The sequence below is a fragment of the Melanaphis sacchari genome, unplaced genomic scaffold, assembly GCF_002803265.2.
Source record: "Melanaphis sacchari strain LSU unplaced genomic scaffold, SCAv2.0 Contig141_pilon_pilon, whole genome shotgun sequence".
NCBI classification, from domain to species: Eukaryota; Metazoa; Arthropoda; class Insecta; order Hemiptera; family Aphididae; genus Melanaphis; species Melanaphis sacchari.
The window spans coordinates 1,131,108-1,144,559 of NW_020270600.1; the positions used below are offsets into that span (position 1 = coordinate 1,131,108).

At 26.8% G+C, this 13,452-nt stretch overlaps 1 protein-coding gene across 1 annotated transcript in view; it reads left to right on the forward strand.

Annotated features, from left to right (window-relative positions):
- The first annotated feature begins 10,689 nt into the window (after window positions 1-10,689).
- LOC112591718 (UDP-glucuronosyltransferase 2B13-like) overlaps window positions 10,690-13,452 on the forward strand; it is a 43,798-nt gene continuing 41,035 nt past the window's right edge. Inside the window, exon 1 of the mRNA XM_025335626.1 lies at window positions 10,690-10,726. The gene's annotated coding sequence lies outside the window, so the exon portion shown is untranslated. The remainder of the gene's footprint in view (window positions 10,727-13,452) is intronic.

Consider the following 13,452-nt stretch of genomic DNA (forward strand, 5'->3'; position numbering starts at 1 on the left):
ATTCTGATTAAATTAAATTTCTATGCCTTAAATTCTGCATTATTTATAACTGAACTAACATTTTCACGAGATTATCTTATAGAATACAGCTTGATAACTCTAATTTTTTGATATTTTCTGTACAAATAAAAGTACACTAAATGCAAAGCAATATTCAAAATAAAGAATGAAAAATCAGTAGAAAAAAAAAAAAAAAGGTATAAGCGTGTGGGTACTGGGTATCGCTCTTCTGTACATTATGTGTCGAGTGGATTATGATTATGGGTATTTTAAATTTGAATTCAATGACATATTTATGAATCCTAAAAACAAATCTGAGCGGAAACAGCCTGCTATCAGCCAATAATATTACTAAGTATATTTCGTGTTATTTTTTTTTTTTTTTTGTTTTTAGCTATAAAAGTAATTTACTTTACTTTTATTATCGCGGTATGGTTGATATAATTTTTTCTTAGATTATAATAGAAGTTGAGATTTTTTTTGATTTTTGTAAAACAAAAAAGTAGATATTTCTCCCAAAATAAATCAAAAATAAAATATTGTATTGAAAAATTAATAATAATAGATAAAAAATTTAAATTTATTCGAATAAAAATAAACCGAAATTTTCAATTATTTATAAATAATTTAAATAAAAACAAAATATTATTAAATTTTAATTTTGTACAGAAAATGAGTATATAAATATTTAATAAAAATTCCAAGTTTCTGTGGTTATTAGTTTTTGAATTATAAGAAAATAAAAAAATAATTTAATCAAAATCTGATTTAGCGTATAAATTTCCGTTTTTCTTAATTTACTTTTTCAATTTTTAAAATAAATACCCTCAAAGTTGAAGATCAAAGCATTTTTATCAACTACTTTCGATGTATACACATTACACACTCACACACTCAAATAAAAATTAATATTAATTCAATACATTCATCACTTCGTTCAAAATATAAAAGATTTTTTTAAACTTAAACTCAATACAACAGCAACATAATATTAATCTTCAAATATAATATAATTAAATATTTGAACCTATTATTTAATTCAAGCTAAAATTTATAAAATAACAGTCAAACAGTCAATGTTATTTCTGCGGATAACGATATACGGAATAAAACCAAAATGACGTCTCGTATCACTAAAAAAGAATTGTTTACACATACATTTGATAAATTTTACCTTAACTAAAAACTAAGTTTGTACTTATTTAATATACATCTATTCCATTAACAACAGAGTTAATGGATATTTTAAGAATGATATTTAGATATTCATCCATAATAATTTTCATTAACTAGATATCTATTTGAATAAAACGCATTCATCTAGTGACGTATAAATACCAATAAAGTATGGGTAACTGTAAATAAGTTTTAGAAATAAATTACAATGTCCATATCTTTTAGAAAAGAAAACATATATACTTAATGATGTAAATTATTTAACATCACGATTGAATATTAATACAAACAATAATATTTAAGCGGAAAAATCAATATCAAATTATAAATTTCTTTTAAATAAACTTAAAACATTGTATTGTAACAATTATGTTGATAACCTATATCTATTTATATATTATATACATGCTACGTTAAGTACAGATATAATAAATTGTAACGACTACTGCCAATATACATCATGTATTAACGGCAGTTCATTATAGACTTTCATATTGCTGAATTCGGTACGTTTATAATACCGTCACCTTGCCACCTACTATTGTGAAACATCATTAACCTACCTTGTAAGTATTATTATTTATTACTTTACTTGGCGATACAAATCTAATAATAACTTAAATTGATTTATTTTTGTTTAAATATATTTAAGACCCTTATATCAATTTGCTTTTGGCTACAGAATATATATCTATACAAAACCCCCACGACTCTCTCTGGATATCTAAATATAATTGGTCATCCCTACCCACATTACAGCACGTTAGTCGTTTTAAATCATTTGAAAAATACACTTCGATTATATAGCAAAGTGTGTTAAAAAAAAAAAAAAAAAAAAGCGAAAATAGGTATACAATTTGAAATTGTTCTATAGCTACGCATAAATAGGAAAATAATTTTAATCACAAAACGATACATTTAGTAGCCTGAAGTACACTATTATGCAATACATTTTAAATATAATTAAAAAACCAACTATACTATAGAAGATATTACGGTAAATAATAAATAAAAGTTATTCCAAAGTTACAATTTTGTAAATACTTCTATTATGCATTTTTTTTTCATAACACAAACTTTTTCAAATAAACAAAATGAATTAAATTAAAAGAAGTATTAAGGCAATTAAATATACATTTTGTAAGGTATAGCAATCAATAACCAATAAATTTCCTGAAAATATAATTAAAATTCGTAAAATGTAATTATTTTCACTGTTTTATAAGTTCAAATAGATCATGAATCCCAAACAATTTAATATTAGATATTATATGTTTTATTTACGTTATTAACTAAATTAAACACATGTGATTATCACAGAACAGCCATTTGTTTGTATAAAAATTAAATGTTTCATTTCTATGTAGTTATTGAAATGAACGTATTGTATAATGATTGTCGACAATAGTTTGTACAACGACAACGTAATGTACCCCGTGTAATATAAAAAGCCATATACATATATGACGAGTACCGCTTTATAAAAGAAAATATATTAAGGTGCAATCATAACAGCAAACAGCGGTAGCATTTCAGAATTATTTCTTCTGTACGCGACGTAAATACGTACTGACAAAAACAAAAGACGCTTATATGAGTGTATATTTTACATAAATACGTATATGTATAGCGGATGTCGGATGGAACAATTAAGAAAACACCATGACAAAGCAACTTTCACGGTGAACGGAAGTTTTTCAATTTCGTCTTCTGGTTCGAAGGGTTTTAATAAAAAAACTGTAATATATAAATACGCTTGTCGTATCTTTTGCAAAGTGAATTTGTTTTCTATTATGAATTTTTAAAGTATATATAAATAATATGGTGTTGATAAAGAGAGGAAATAGGTGGAGACGTCAGCAGAAAATTGTGTCTAAATGTAATAGAATCATAGATGCTAAATTTATTTTTTCTCTTGGAGATGCTCGCCGAGTAAGTATAAGTCCTTATATATATATATATATTGTACTTGAAAACTTTTCAGTTAATACTTCACTACCCTCCTCCTCCAACACAAGTTTTCAACTCAATGTTTACGATTACATTAACAAAATCATTATGTGCCATGAGTTTTGAACGATGATATTTTATTTCGAGACATCGGAAGTATAAAAATAACAACCAAAACTCATCTCGGTTAACTTTGAACTTAATAATGTATTGTATACAAATTTCAAGAAACGTTCAAGATTCTGTAAGCCAAAAGTCTAAATGTCAGTCGACAAACGCTGTACCGTCATACAAATCACTCGCCAAACAATATGGTATCGTACCATCACGAATCTACATTCACTGTAGGTGCGAATTGGCAGTACTTAAGAAATTATGTCCCAAGAGCTCAGATTTATTTCATCGCAAATAATGTCAATAGCTCTACTCAGATATTTATGTAATTTGTGAAGTGTTATTTTTAACCGCGTTTAACTGATTTTCGACCTAAGTTTTAATTGTTTTATTGTGTTTGTTGTTGTTATTTTATTAAACCTCACTACGTACAGTGTACGCGCTAACTATTCATGATTACTAACAACGATTTTGATAACCCATCATATCTATTAATATTTATTACATATTATTTTAGAATCTCCAAGATATGCTTCTCTGTGTTTATTTAAATTATTTTATTAATGGCATGCTTATTTAAAATAATGTAATGTACCCGTAAACAACGTGAAAGTCTTCGTTATTCGTTATCATATGCGTTTATTTAATATGAAAGATTATGTGCCTGCATAGCAGATGTGAAAGCATTCAAAATTTTTACTCCCATAACAAGGCAATAATATGGGAACACAAATAGCATTTAAATATGTTAAATGTCGCAGTGAAACAAAAGCGTCGATTTAATTTATTTACACGTATCGTGTTAGTAATAATATTAATGTGTTACGAGTATAAACACTTCAGTCTATTGTTTATCGCAGTCGGTCATCGGATTTGAATAACATAGAAACGCGATGATCGAAAATCGGTTCTAATCGCTCCGGAGCGATTGACTAGACAGGCGAGACGGGGCGCATAGAGACTGTCGCGCACTCATGCGTTTGTTTAAACAACTTAGCGAGGAAATTAGATATTGTGTTCGTGAGCATTTCACGGGGAATAGAAAACAAGTAACAACGTTTAACCAAACGAAATCATTTCACACAAGTTGTCATCTATTATAATACAAGTATTATAACGTATTTTTGGAGTAAGATCGATGACGCAATCTCTTTTGTTTTCATTGTATCATTATTATTACCTAATTAGTATTACGATATTATAGGTATTAATTAATGCATATTAACAACGCCACGACAGGCATTAAAATCATCAAAATTTAATATCATTTACTAAGTCATTTGTTGTTTATGTAAAATTAATTCTTCGTATTATTATTTAGCAATATTAATATAGACTAACCATTAACCAATAAATAAATCTTGCAATATACTACACAATACACATAAGGCTGAATGTAGACTCTATATCTGTATATAACTTAACATATTGAAGTCTTATGATACAGATTTTATTACATAAAAACAAAATGTTATATATTATTTTAAATATTATTAAATTAACGAACCGTTGAAATTGTGATCGATGTTTGACGGAGTATACATCTATATTAAGCAGATTTTAAGTGAATATGGAAAACCGGTCTTTCGACAGTCTGTCTAAAAATGAACTACCCTCGCAGATAGGCATATGATATAATATTTTAGTATAATCTATACTCGATATTTGTTATTTTGAATATTTTTCAAGCAATAAATAACTACTGATCAGAAATAATAACGGCATGTTAGAAAACAAATACCAAACGCGTATATTTCACAATATATTATCTAACCTACACTTAATTATTTTTGCTGTTTTTCAAGATAATTAAATACTGCGCCTATTTTCATCGTTTAAATTTCAAAAATACCAACTGTTCTTATAGAAGTTCTAAAAAAAACTTTGACGTGTCGTAGGATTAATTTTAATTTATACAGTACTATTTTTAAACCAATACGTTATACAACGAGTAAGAAAACTGCGTATTTGGCATTATGGTAATTTTATTTACGTTAGAATAAAAAAAAAAAACAACAACATGAGATTTTACGATCTCAATATTAATATTTGTCAGTTATAATTCGTATAATAAATAATTAAATGTGAATACTTCGACTAAATCAATACAGCAATTGAGTTTGTGTGGATAATATACTCGAGTATGTGCCAACCATATTCATAACTCATACGATTGGCACAACCCGTGAATAGTTTTCAACGAATCTTTAGAAATATGGATTTCGAGTTGTTATTATTACAGATTATTTTTTTGTTAATTACTATTGAATCTAAAGTGTCTATAATATGAATGTAAAAATTAATATATCAGACCATATCTACGAAGTACAAAACAATAAATAATATAGCAATGATATCTGTTATACTCTACAACTATATTAGTTTAACATACAAGTTTGGGTTAATGTGGTTATACAAAGTAATGAAACTTTTAAGTAAGCATAATAAATAAGTTTTTACCACGATAATATGCGTAGGAATTCCTTTGTTGACTCGCATACACTATCCGGAAAACGTACCTTAATCTTAATAAAACCATATTAAAGTGCTAAAGTGCTATACCTATGTTATTCTAAACTTGTACGTTTATTATAAAATAATAATATTACCATATCTAAATTATGTAGTCGGTTATTAGGTTAGAAATTATATATTATTTCATGTGATACGATTTTACGAATACACTCGACGTCATCGCGTGTCAATACGCTACACATACATGTGTGTTGTAAACGTAAAATCTATAGATAATAGATATATATAATTTTATAAATTATGATGACTTACATATTGCTGCAATATGACAAAGCGTCATGCACAACACCGTGATGTATAGTAAATAATATATTGAAAATATTATGTAATAATATGTAAACGGTTTTTTTGTACAGTAAAATATTTAATGCGATCTGATCGATTTTATTTTCCAGCGATATCGTTACAGTCATATCGACGACGACGAATATAGTCGTCGTATGACTTGCCTTATTCGTTGTTAAGAAGTAGATATCAATTATTGGCGTCGTCGTCGGCTCCCTTTAAGTGCCCTATTTCTTTTTTCCATCATTCGCCGATTGCATGGCCAATCTAAAGGATGTGCGCAACACATTTCGGCGACGACAGACGACTTCCGTACCGCGTTTCTAAGGGTTCGCGGTTGATGATGAAAAATTATTTATACGGACGTGGCGGCGACATCAAGACGGAACGATATAATAATATTAATACATACTCATATATATATATATATATATATAATATATAAACGTAGACGAGGACAAATAATCGATTCAAATTCCGGTACACGAGAGATACGCGACTGTTAAACCTTGATGTGACGTATATAATAATAATTAATATTACATATTTATGTAATATACTTATATATTTAATGTATAGTGTACAATATTTTACAATGAAATTATCTGTTTGTATAAAAACAGGAAAAATACAATAACCTAACACAACCATGGCTCACCACTACTACCACCACCACCACTTCTATAAAATAATAATGTAGATTATATTTGTATTGTGACTGTTCAAAGTCAAAACGGGTAGTGGGTGGTTGGTTCAGACTGAAAAGAACATCGCATTAATCGATGAAACAGGCTTTTACTTGTGGCTATTTATGAGCACGCACACCATATCACCATATATTATGTATACAATTAATCAAAATAACTTGACAGTAGTACTTTCGTCTTTTGCGTTGTCTTCGTCGGTTCTCCCGTCCAACGACAAACCTTCATCACCTTCTCACTCTTTCTCACGCACTTTCACCAACCTCTTCTACCAATTGTCACCTGCTACCAATCACTTGTTTTAAACGTATATATTTTTTTCCCAATTATTTCCTCTATGTCAATCATACTTTACACCCAACCAATTTTTAGTCAAATTTTATAGTTTGAAAAATTGAGTTGTGCAAAAGGGGCGGTATTCGTGTATATAATTCAAAAGTTGTTAATTATTAAACACGCGTGTGTGTGTGTGTGTGTGCGCGCGAGTATCTAATAAAATCGATTCTCCCCGGGATATAGAAGGCTCATAAAAGTAGGTATTCGCAAACACATGCAAGAAGCGTCACAGAGAGCGGAAACTTTACAAAATTAGTCACAAATACGCTTGCGAAGATAATGTTTATAGCCTGAAGTTCTGAGAAGACGCTATAACATTTGTTACACCTTACATTCTATTTATAAATTACACTAAATACACACTATAGAATTTAATAACATAAAATACTCCACACGTATCAGCTTCATCTATATTATTATATATTATGAAAATGACACGTGATAGTCAGTTTCACATTTATCATCAACACCAGCAAACACAAAGATATAATAATTCATGAAAAAATTAGATAGGTATTATCATAGTTTTTTGATACGCAGCCCCTACTCAAATATTTCTTCACTTCGCCTATATCGTAATTCTCCACTTTTTATTGGCTGACATTATTATTGCTGCATAAATACAAAATATTCTCAGTTCATTGTAGATCCACAGAATAATAAAAATAAAAATCTTACTATTCCGTGGAAGATCTATGAAAAAAAACGTTATCATCGTAATTTGTAAATTTTTGCCAAATTTATTCAGTGTACCTACTTAACTACTTCTGTCACTGAATAAAATATAATTATTTTGTGCTTCAGATAATCTTTTTTGCTGAAAAATAAAAATTAAAAAATTGACAAAAATTGAAATTCGATTATAATATATTAATATCTAATGATAAGATGGGAAACTAAATCAACCAATTAGAAATGGAGAACTACGACATGGACCAAAAATGAAGGAGTTGCGTATACTGCACAAAACTAGTACAACTGTAATGATACATATCTGATTTATCATGCAGTAATTAACAATTATCTTCCAATTAACAGTAATGAACTAATTAAAATATATTTATAATTTTAAAGTTCTAATCCAAACATGTATTCTAATTAATAAAAACATAATTTAGAAGTGATCATCTACCCCCCTCTCCTCTGAACTTATGGAAAACTTATCTATAGCAAATGTATGTGAGATATATTTTATTGAAGCACTCGGAAAGCATACGGACGTACGAATTCTGCAGCCGACCATCACCCCGACCGATTGCCGTATATTTTATAGCTGTGTGTATACGTTGTACACTTAAACATTAAAACATATATATTACATAGGTGCGGTCGCGTTCGTTGATTTCCCACATCTTTCGCCCACAAACCATAGTTCAAGGAGAAAAATAGCAGCTGCGACAATAAATTACGCAAGAGTTTCAGGAACGCACTATTATATCTGTTCATGTATTTTGATATTATAATATACGATCACCATTAGTTGAGACACCAACGCTATTCTTGTTAAAGGAACCACCACATAACACGGTGCACAGGAAATCCTAGAAGATGATGACGTATGCGTTCAAACTCTACCGTCGTTCAACTCGACGGTGTACGCACAACAGTTTTCTGCAGCTGATATCACGATACGCGTTTAAACAAATGAAATGGTTCTAAAATAGCTCACTGCTTTACGATGAAATTGTTGCGATGCACATAAATAACAAAGGTCGCATAATTTCAGTAATTTTATTTACACTAAGAACGTGTTATCATATAGGTAGGTATACATATACGTACATAACATTAAAATAATTTGTTAGTTGTGTTTTCTTAAACAACAATCAAACATTAAAAATTATTCTATTTGTCAACTCGTTATTATAAATTTTGGTACATACATTTTGTGATTTTATTATTATTTTTTTCACACTAATTTTTAACTGTATTATTTAATTATTTTCTAGATTGACAGATTGATTTAGAACAAATTTATGATGTTGTTATATGTACCTAATTGGTAATAAATTATGCATTCAATTAATAGACATTGTGCTGATAAACCTGGAATTCAACTCTTAATAGCATTAAGATATTATGCGACAGAAATATATCAAGTTAGTTGCATATCATATTGTCAATTTGGTAATAATTAATAAATTGCATTTTATTTTAGGTTGTCTTAGATGATCATACATAAGTTCTCAAATCAATTGTGTGTAGAATACCAAGTTAAACGTGTATCAATAATTTTAATATAGGAGTACCTTCCCTCTTTATTTATTAATAGACCAAAAAATTTAAATGAACAGCAAAAAAACTAGACATACAAAATAGATTCTATTAATCATATTATTTTCCAGTTATTGGCGCAATAGACTGTAAGCCTATTATAAGAATACAACCACCAAATAGTGATGTAAATGAAAACATTTAGGAATTGAAAAAATACTTTATTTTTAATGTCCAAGCCGTTTACAACAATGAAATGGAGATTATTAATATAGTTATAGTTGCTAGGTAAGTTGTACTATGAATACAATATATTATATAGTTGACTGATTTATGTTATGTGTTTAAAAAGTTAGGTTCTGTTCATGACAGCACTATATTTGATAATAGTTTGCTGCATACAGAATTTGAGAATAATGAGCTTGGGAATAGTTTTTTTCTTGATGATGGTGGATACACATTTAAGTTATATTACGTCACCATTACTAAATTACAAAATCTAAAAAAAATATCAGGTGAGAATAATTGCAATAATTTGATTCCTACTCAATGGTTTGTTATCAGTGTTATGAACTAAATTATTTATGTTTTAATTTTTATTCCCAATTAATATTTGAAAAACTGAAATCTCAAATCCATTTTCATATATAGCTTTTTACCAAGAAACTTTTAATTCCTAATTTCATAAATTTGTGCTCCTTATTTAACTACAAAAAATTTTTAGGATTGACTAAAAACACTCAGCTAAACAAGAATAGTAGTACAAATTTTATTATTAATGTTTCATTCAAATTTTTAACAAGTAGATAAATTAATAGTTATAGAAAGCTCAAATTGGAACCTCTCTAGGTTTGATGGACACCATTTTAGTGAGTAAAATGTAAATTTTAAAGGGTACCTAACTAAAAACAGTATTGTACCTACTTGATAGCAGAAATATAACTACTGATTTAGTTATGCAATATAATCACGTCAATTTCACTATGACACAATTTATATATTTATATTGATAACGAATAAACTATCATTGCAAACTGCCACAACCATATTTATTGGGACATATTTTGTTATTATGTTGGTATCACAATTATTGTAACTGTACAATGGCAACTACAACAGTATAGTACTTTAAGAAACCGATAGATATTTATATATTAAAATAATAATTAAGCCATCCGATAGCTAACCTTATCAATCTGTTTTTATTAATCATTAACGCAACCCGGGATTATCATTATATTTATTTTATCAAATGTACTTATAATTATTTTATTTTATAGAAATGTTAAAAATGTGTGCAATTTATATAATGTTTTTATTAAATAATGTGTTTGTAATTTGTAATTTATTATTTTTGACATAGGTAAATAAATATGTGTTTATTCGTGATTTTTAGATAAATACGCAAGGAAGTAAGTAAATTTTAATAATAATAAACTTAATGACTAAGCCCATAAATATCATAAAATTACATGCATTAGGTCTCAAATCGTGATGCGAAAGGGCTCAGGTCAAAACGAATATATATTATAGGTCCTTATATTCATTATAATTCGAAGAAAATAAATAAAAACTAAAATATGTTTAATAGTAAAGTAATAAAACAATTATTAAACATTATTATGAATACAAAAATTTAAAATATTAAAAACTTAAAAAGTTATAAGGTTTTTTATATCCCCAAAAAAGCAACAATTTTTGACTTGAGCCTTTTCTTTTAAAAATGGTCCATATGACACATTATGTAAATAATATTATATAATAAATTTCATAAAAATACAATTGTAGGGAAAATAAAAATAGGGCACTTAGAGCATTATACGTGTTTGTAATAATGATTTGTAAATTCACGCTTGTGTATTTAAATTTATTATTAAGTGGGCATTATGTTCGTGTAAAATGCTTTTAAAATTTTAACATATAAACAAAGACAACATTTTTCAGACAAAATTTAAATTATTTTAATATTAATTTTTAATAAATTATGGATGTCGCGAAGTCAAATGATAAATTACTGACTAGGTACCTAATCAAATTTACTTGAATTGAAATGACTAGAAGTAACTAAAAGAGTTATTATATCTTATCTATCGAAAGCTATTAATTTATTCAATAAAAAAAAGTATATTCAATATTTTGTTGTCATATTATAAAATATATTATTACACAAAAACGTATATAACATATTAATATAATATTGAAAGCAAAAACTAATATTTTGTTTATTTTCTTTTAGTTACTTGTTAAAAAAACAATAATCTTTCAATGACCTAATAAAATAGTAAATAGTTCATTGTGAGCAGCTCGTATGATCTACATTGTTAACTATTGTTATTCTTGAATCTTGATATTGTTTTGCAAATATACACTCATTAATCATTATTCAGTATATTACACACATATATATATATATATATATATATATATATATATATATATCAATGTCTGTAACGACTAACAAATGATATAAGAACATAATAAAAACTATTATAGCCATTATCATAAAATTTAAAATAATGTATGCGTTATACACCTTATAAACAATATAAAATTAGATAAATAAACAAGTATAATTATTATGTAACTAACATATTATTATACTTTTAAGGCGAACCATAAAATTGCAATTATTTAATAATAATTAAGTACATTGATATGTAGTTTAAAATAAATAACAACCACCGCATATAATTATTAATCATATCAAATTGATTTTTACACAATAATATTACTAGTTGAGGGCGGTTTTATAGAATATCCTTATCAGTTATGTTCTTACACACTAATTGGCTTGAACAATAATTAATAAATCAACTTAAAACATAATTATTAGATATCGTATTGTTAATATATAATAATAAAAGTAGGTACCTATCTAAGTTTAAAAATGACTCAAAATAATTCATTTATCAAATATATTACAATATTTACTCACCAACAAATTTTTAACTATTTAGTTATAATGGTATAATTTAAAAGTATTACAAAAAAACTCCAATATATTTTTATGAAAATATTTACTTAGTAATTTTATTTTATTTTTAATATCTTAATTATTAGATAATATAATAATTATTATGAATTTAAATATACATATTAAACAGACACACAAACAATTATTGTAATGTGAATATTCATCGTCGTGAATGTATTTAATAACGCATAAATTATTATTTATGACAAGCATGTGGTACCATAAAAAGTCTAAGAATCCTGTGTGTGACATGCCTGGCAAAGCAAATGCATATAATTCACTAACGCTGAGTGCCGATTTAAGAGTGCCGTTTGGCATGCATTCAGACATTTTTAAAGTATAACAAGGGAATATTTTTTATTGCTACTGACGACCCAAAAATAATTCGAAATCAACTTGTTTTCTACAAGACTATTTTTGCAAGACTTGCTTATAACATAATACTTTATAGTTATCTATTAAAATGTCGTTTGCCTGATCATTTCATAATCTGTCAGAAGTTTTATTATGTCGTAGATATAACTGCCAATATATATAAAATATATTATTCAAATTATTTTATTATGAAGGAACGTTTAAAGAATTTGCTTGAATTTTTTATTTAGTCTACCGTTCAAATAAACTCTAGTTCAATAAAATTTAAAAAATTAAAACCAACGTCACCAATTAAAAAATACACAGAAAAATATATTACGTAAGACACATTTGTTTTTATAAAAAATCGTGTTAATTATATTAATTATTTACAATCCAAATACATCATAGTAACTCTCCTTTTACCATCAATTTTAATACGTCTTGTGTGTAATTTATTACGAGTTGAATGTAATTGTAAAGTGTAAATTTAGCGAGCCAGTAACAACTCTAATGATTTTTGTTTTTCCGCAAGCATGTTGATGACAACCATTCGTCACATTTTTTTTTTGCTTTAGATCTTTAACCATAAACAGTCAAGGGTTAAAGTAAAGAGAAAGCTAGGGGTCTTAGTCACTTCAAAATACATTTAAAATATGTTCTCTTTATCGTGTATTCTTTAAAGAGTACGCTGGTATGTTTAGACAAATTATTGATGTAGAATTAAAATAAATTATTCTCCGTTCAAAAATGGTAATTATTAATTTTATCATTTTAGATTTATTAACTTTTAAATGATATATCAAATAT